This window comes from Egretta garzetta, unplaced genomic scaffold (assembly GCF_000687185.1).
Source record: "Egretta garzetta isolate BGI_Z169 unplaced genomic scaffold, ASM68718v1 scaffold15, whole genome shotgun sequence".
NCBI lineage: Eukaryota > Metazoa > Chordata > Aves > Pelecaniformes > Ardeidae > Egretta > Egretta garzetta.
Window position 1 is genome coordinate 1,971,483 of NW_009259798.1, and position 7,539 is coordinate 1,979,021.

The following is a 7,539-nucleotide window of genomic DNA, read 5'->3' on the forward strand; positions in this document are numbered from 1 at the left end:
TTCCTGTGAGCAGGAGACTGATGTAGTTAACATCTGCAGCGACAAGGGAAGAGACCAGGATAAAATAGGAAAAGAATCATTTAGGGAGCACTCATTTAAGGGTTTTTCTTTTATTCTTTATTTTTTCTTCGAGGTTCTCTGGGCCTTAGGGAAGGGTTTGTTTAAAACAACCCCCCAGATGTTGGGAGGATGCATATGGCAAGGTTGGCCTTCAGTCAAAGCCGGTCAACCAGTACCACCGGTGATCAGGGGAGAGGGCACCTGCAGGGGGTGGCTGGTGACCCCACGGCAGGGTAGGATGCCCTGACCTCACCTCTGTGATGCTTGTCTTGTTCTCATGATTTGTAGAAGGAGCTGGATTTCAGCTGGCTGCTTGGCTTTGGTGCTTTTCAATTTATTCTGGGTGATTATTTCTGAAAACCTGTGGCGAATTTGTGAGGTTTCCATAACAATGAAAAAGCAAAAAATACAGTGCTAATTCTTTTAAAAAGGAGGAGATGGAATTGTAGTACAGTCAGTCTGACTTTTATTACAGTATTTTCCTGGAAGTTAATAAATATTTCCCACCTAGGTGTCTTCTGGGTGCTTATGAGTAACAGTCAGCATGGATTAGTCTGGAACAAATCATGTCAGACATCCTGATTTCCTTCTACAGGAAAACAGGTCTTGTGGATAGAAGAAGAGCAGACGATATGATGTACTTCAATCCTAGTTTGGTTTTTGGCACGGTTTTGATATTCTCAGAAGGAAGCTAGGGAAAAGAAATTTTGGTGAAACTTTTGCCTTATGGACGGTGCAATGTAGGTGTGCTAACTGTGCCTCCAGGCTTAGCTCCAGGGATGTCATCAAGCTCAGAAGAAGTATTGGGTGGGGATTTCGAGAGGGGGACCCTGTGGCTTGGGTCATTGTAGCTGATGCATTTGATAAAATACTGGTTCAGACTCCATAGGTAGCACCAAACTAGGGGAGGTTACAAGCACTTGGGAGGAGGGATTGGATTTTCAAATAGCTTTGGACGAAACCAGAACATTAACTTGGAGGGTCCATCATTCACACCTGAAGGTGTTAACGTGGGCTTGCAGTTATCCCTGGTGAACGAGTTGGCTGTGCGGACTGCCTAGGGGTGGTTGTAGGGGCACTGCTGAAAAATGTCTTGGGATAGTGGTGGGTCACGCGTTGCTTTGCCAGCATCATCCTGCTCTAACAGCAGCAGACACAGTCTTCCATGAACAGGAGGATGGACTTGCTGTGTCCTGTGTTGCATCTCCTGGTGCTTTGGCATCGCTGGAGTACTGGAGCCAGCATGGGGCACTGCATCTGGGGGAAGATGTGGAGAAAATGAGAGAGGCCAGCAGGGATCTGAAGAACAGGACCCAAGAGGAAAGATGGGAAGGAGTGACTGGGGTGTTTAGTCTGGGGAGAAGGTGAAGGATTGGCACGATGGGTTTGCAGTGTCTAGAAGACTGCTGCAAGGGGAGAGATATGAACCCTCTGCCCCATGTCCGTGGAGGTTAGGGCAAGCGGTAATGAGTTTGAATGGTATCACGAAAGGAAGAAGCTCCTACTTCTAGGGATGGCAAAGCGTTGAAGGAGACTGTTGGGAGGCTTTGGTAATGTCTGGGATCTCTGTGGCCGGGGTTTTGCGTTGGGCAGACCAAATGCATGTGTTAGGGGTGGGCTAAAGGCACCTGGGAATAGGGTCTGAAACAGTGGGATTTTGTTTGCAGAAGTTGTGGGGTTACTGGGGTTGGACAAGGGTCTGGCAGGAAAGGAGTTGGTGTGGTGGGGCTGGATACATTGGGCTGGAGGATACGAGTGCTTCCCAGCCATGCCTTGCCTTGGCGGTGGGGGAAATCAGGAAGGCTCTGTGTGAGGGTGGGAATCAGAGCGAGTCACTTGTTTTCGATTTTCTAATCCACAGACTTTGAGAGATTGGGAATTGCAGGAGCAGGTGGGCTCGCTCCTGGTGCTCTTGTCTGTGACTACTTAAGCGCTGATGAACCCTCAGGATTCACAGCTGGCAGATGCTGAAATTATTATACTCTGCTTTCTCGAGAAGAATGCTTAACAGAAAGAGAAATGATTTCTAACCTTTCAGAGCCATGCTTAATGGCTCTAGAAAACTTGAAACTGGCTCCTTTGTATTTTATTTCTTTTTCTCCTGCTTTTCCATCTTGATATAGTAATATTTTGAGGTATAAGCCGAGCAAACTTTCTGAATCTTAACTTGGTACTTGCTTATTTTGAAAGATGAGTTTTACAAAAAAGATTTAAAGTAGCAAGGGTACCTTCGGCAGATTTTTGGTTGCCAGAAGAATTTGCCATCTGAATTTGAGAGAAATCTGTGCATTTTTCAGCATGGAAGCTGTTTTCTGTTACAGGACAAATAATAAAATGCAAACGCAGGCAACAAAGTTGTTTTTCAGTGTAGGGTAAGAACTGGAGGAAAGTTTTTGCATGTTTAGACTAATTCTGATTTCTTTTTCAGCTGGGAAAATTAGTTTTTTCAGGGGAGGCCAACAAGTGGGAAGGTTGTCACTTAGAAGAAAGCTGTAATGTAAAGCATGTTTGGTTTGTGTCTTTCCCTCCAGGCAATCGAGCCCCGTGGACTTTCTCTGAAGAGGTTCCAAGATAGGTGGTGAGTACTTTCCAGAGCCTGCTCCTTTCAAGGCACTCTTTAAATTAGTAATAGGAAAATTAAATTAGTAATAGAAAATACAAGTGTTGGTTTTTGTTCTTCATTGGGTGCAGAAGTTTGCATTTGCTGAGCTTGTAGCATGCTTTATTTGTAGAGCTGGCAGGGCTAATCTTTGAGTGGGGGTTTGGCATCAAGATGTTAACCTTTGCCTTTGCACCAGAATTAATTTTCTAGACTTGATGAGTGAAATAAATGTTATATTTTAAAAAATATTTGACCTTGGTGAAAATCTATACAAATGGTGCTGTATTTTTTTACTAAAAGCCTACGCTGTCCAGTGGGGAAAGTGTTTTCTGTGTCAGAGAGCGACCTTAGGGGTTTTTTTTTCCCTTATGTTCTGACAGTCTGTGTTGATCTAAAGGAATGCAGATTCCAGAGGGTTAAATGGCCTGCATAACTTGCTCTAATCTCTGCTGTGGGTGACTGATTTTTGTCCTGCCTGCACCCAAGACTTCCATGTATTTCATTTGTATGTACTTCATTAAGGTCCTTATTTGCAAATAAGCAAAATGTTAAATCGGCAAAGAGCTGCAGGAGAGTGAGATTGCTAAGAAATGCCGACGTTGTGGCCTTGCAGCCGGAGAGCCACCTCTTGTGCTGATGTAAATCAGTGCAATTGCTTTTCCTCTGGCGGAGCCGGTCTCTTCCGGCGAATGCCAGCCAGGACTCTGTTCTGTAGCACCCTTTGCTGTTTGTTTTCGTTGTTTCTAGAGAAATACGTACCCTGTTTCCTCTTTCAATTCTAGGTTTCTTTCCAATGAGATTAACCGAATTATATCATTACCCATTAATTGCTCAGGAAGTTTATTCTTTAGTTGCACTTCCCTGGTGCACAGGATACGAGCTATTAGAGCTCTTGTGTATTCAGACTGACTAATGAACTACCGTCGAATGTCCCAAACCTCTAATGGACTTCTCCGTCTTCCAAATTAGATGTGTTTTCCATAGATAAGGTGCCTTTTGATACAGATGGTCCCAGGTTGATTTGAAGTGTCCATGCAGCTGAGATGTAGTCATCTGTGCTTGTTTCTTGGCAGGGCAGGGGAGGTTGCTGGGGTCTGGTGTGTTGTACCATGCTTGTGTCCACCTTAAGTATGTGTTCTTTTGGCCAGAAAATGCTTATTTAACATTTATAAGGGTCTTATTTAATGCCCCTTAAATGTATTTGTCACCAATTACATCTTTCTTTGATGAATGCATCCCCTACTTCATAAACCGTTATCCGTGTCTTCTGTATTAAGGGAGCTAATTTAACCCCAGATGGTCCTTCTGACTAAGGCTTACGTCCATAAGCCATGAGTCTTATAAGGCCAAATTATGAATCCTGTGTGCCTTTTGCCAAAATGCTCTTGTGAGTAATAGCTTATGAACCCCTCCTCTCCCCCAGCCCTGCAGCTGCGATTGGATCTGTATTATAAACCTGCGCGCTGTTTGTACTGATAATTGCTATATTGGGACCTGAATCATCGGTTGATCTTTTTAAGATGTTGAAAGATGAATCAAGCTCTCTCTTTTTTTTTTTTTTTTTTTTTTTCCCTGAGGGCAGAGGGGAGTATGGGGTTGGTGACTGTAATGCCATGTGTGTAAAGGTCAGGCAATTTTAAACTGTCAGTTTAAATTGTACTTACAATTGGATTTTCTTTTCTTTTTGTTTCGGGTAACACCTGAATAGGTTATAAGTTTAAAAAACAAAAAACCAAAAAAACAAACAAAACCCCCCCCACACACCAAACTTCTTAATACTCCAGACTGTGCTTACCAGAGTTAATGTTTCTTTCTCCTGGGTAGTCCTTTTGGGTAGCGCTTTCAAAAGCACAAAGGTCCTGTGGTCTTTCTTGGGCTACTGATGCACTTTTGCAGAGTTTAGAGGTGTTGGGTGCTTATACATCATGTTTTTGCTGCTTTAATGGTCTATATTCCCCCTTACCTTTTCAAATTCAAGTGTGTCCTTTATTCCAATTTGGGAATTTAAGTGATCTGTACCAGTATGAAGGTACATCTCCAGGGTGGAACAGTTTCCGTATGGATCCTGACGGTGGCTTGGCTGCGTTGGTTTGTATTTAATGTACAGCAAGAGACAGACTTGAAGGCAGACTGGTGCTGAGCCAGCTGGGCATTTTCCAAAATGTAATCAGTGGCCAGGGGCACATGTGTGGCTTCAGAGCAAAGTATAGCGTCATGAGAAATATAGAGATATATATGTATCTTTATATATTTTTTTGTATATAATTTTTTTTTCATATATATATATATATATATATGAAAGTGCCTGAAAGTAGCTCAAATTATACTCCAGCTGAGCGCCCCTGGGGGTGAGGGTGCCGGCTGGGGAAGGGGGAACAGGCACTTGGGTGCTCTCCTGACGGGGTGCTGTGGGCTCTGACAGGGCAAGCTGCTTACCCGTGTTTCTGCCTGTAAGCTCATAAGCAGCTCTGTGCAGCAGGGACCCGGCACCCAGGCACAGGGTGGGAGACGCATCTGCACCAGCGCTGCCCTGGGCAGGGCGGCCAAATCGGCTCTGGGGTTCCTCGTGTGCCGGGGTGCTTGCCCCAGGGGGTTGGAGGTGTGATGTGGGCGCAAGGGTGTCTCCGTGCCAGGTGGGGCCGCAGCAGTGGTATCGCCGTAGCCTCTGTGCTGTTTTGGAGGGGTGCACAAGCGGCTGCGCCCCATGGCCGAGGGAGGCAGAGGACAGGGCATGAAATGGCCTGAACAGCAGCAGAGGCTGCCTGTTGCTTACATGGATGCGGGGCTCTGCAGCTGAAATGGGGCTTCTCCCTCCCCCAGGCCAGCGCTGGCATGCATCGCTGCAACATACACATACAAATATCTTAAGGGTGGAAGTCACGAGGATGGAGCCAGACTCTTTGCAGCGGTGTCCAGCGACAGGACAAGGGGCACAAACTGAAAGATAAGAGGTTTCAGTTGAACATGAGGAAGAACTTCTTTACTCTGAGGGTGACAGAGCGCTGGAACAGGCTGCCCAGGGGGGTTGTGGAGTCTCCTTCTCTGGAGATATTCAAAGCCTGCCTGGACCATGTCCTGTGTAACATGCTCTAGGTGACCCTGCTTTAGCAGGGGGGTTGGACTGGATGATCTCCCGAGGTCCCTTCCAACCCTTGCCATTCTGTGATTCCGTAACACCCATGACTTAGGTTTTGAAGTGTTAACTTTTTATGGCCCAGGACTGACATATCTGTCCTACAAAACTGTCTTTGAGAAATGTTTTATTTTTAAATTGCAAGCTGAACTGAAACATGGGCAACCTTTGTTTCCTAGGGCAGGTGCCTCCCCCTCAATGGAGGTCGTGTGGAGTGCTGGAGGGTTGGGCTCCTGGAGGTGCCTCAGGGCCACCTGTGTCTCAGCATTGAAATCAGGGGATGCTCTTGGCGTTGGTGCAGGGGTGGTTTTGGAAATACTCCTGTGCATAGAGCAGGGACGTGGGCACCTCCCTGTGGCCTGGCCTGGGTCTGGGACCTTCTCCATCGCTAGGACATCCCCCTCACTGGGATGTCCCCATCCCTCAGCCCTGGTGCCTACCAGCCTGGCTCCTCCTCTGCTGTCCCCGCCAGCACCTTCCTGCCTTTCCCACAGCCCACCCGCCTCCCCATCCCCAGGGTCCCACAGGGTCACCCTCCCTGTGAGTATCCGGGCTCTGTGGGGAGGGAAAACCAGCAGCAGAGCTGGGCTGAGCACCGGGGAGGAGGAGGAGGGTGCAGGCAAGACAAGGGGGAATTAGAGGCTGTTTTCCCTTTTCCCTGGGCATCCTCTGTGCTGCAGCCTTGGAAAACTCCCTGGTTTGAGGATTCAAATCCCCTTGGGGAAAGGGGGACCCTTCAGTGTTGTTACCTTTTCCTGTCTCCCCCCAGTCTGCTAAAACCCTCTGGAGGAAGCTGTGCAGGCCAGATGTCTGCATACGTGCGACTCTTCTGCAGTGGGGGGGGGCGGGGGGCGGAGTGCAATGAATTGAAAAATGTGTCTTAACGAACAAACGGGGAGCACACAATGGCAAATGAAGTACCTTGTGCGAGTGGCTTATGTAATGAAGTAATTAGGAAGAATTTATTATGGTTTAATCGGTCACTAATCAAAGCTTGCATTTTTCTTCCCTACCACCTTTAAAAAATAGTATTTGAGTCTGTTTATGTTTTTAATATAAAAACGTTTCATTATTTTCACTGATGAGGCATTTCTATATTTATGTGTGTTTGCTTTCCATATACGCTGTTTACTCATTCAAGGATATTAAGAAAATAACCAGAATGAATATGCATCACTGCTATTCATCTGTGCTTGTTTTTATGAATGAATCTTCCGCCACGTTGCACACAGGCTTTTGGTTTGCCCACTTTTTTGAGACCTCCTAAAATTTGAACTTTTTCATAATTCTTTATTGTGAAGGGGAAAATTTAAAAGCAGGCTTTGCTTTTAAAAATGTAAGTCATTAGCCAAGATTTCCAAGCTGGAAGATAGTGGGGTGCCAGGTTTGGATTAGTCTATAATAGCGCTGTTTTCCCCGTCATGTACTATACCTCCTACAAACCCCACCTGCCTTCTATGTTTTGTATAGATGCTGCTATATAGCATGAAAAAGGAGTGTCTCCTAATGCAAGTATCTCATGTTGATTCACTGCTATACAACTGTTCATCCTCTAATAGTGCGGGATTACAAAGCATTATCATCCTCAGATTGACTCAGGTAGTGCTATTTTTATTTAAGCTGTATTAAGGTATCATTGTGAATCTTTGGTCTTGCAGCATGGGGGTAATACGATTTACTATTTTTATAAAAAATCAACATGGCTGTACAAATCCTGTCCATAGCAAGAACTGCAAAGGTTATC

The 7,539-nt window shown here is 45.7% G+C and overlaps 1 protein-coding gene across 1 annotated transcript in view; it reads left to right on the forward strand.

Annotated features, from left to right (window-relative positions):
* Positions 1-2,587: 2,587 nt before the first annotated feature.
* Positions 2,588-7,539, forward strand: part of HPCAL1 (hippocalcin like 1) — a 53,522-nt gene continuing 48,570 nt past the window's right edge. The window contains exon 1 of the mRNA XM_009639807.2: positions 2,588-2,638. The gene's annotated coding sequence lies outside the window, so the exon portion shown is untranslated. The remainder of the gene's footprint in view (positions 2,639-7,539) is intronic.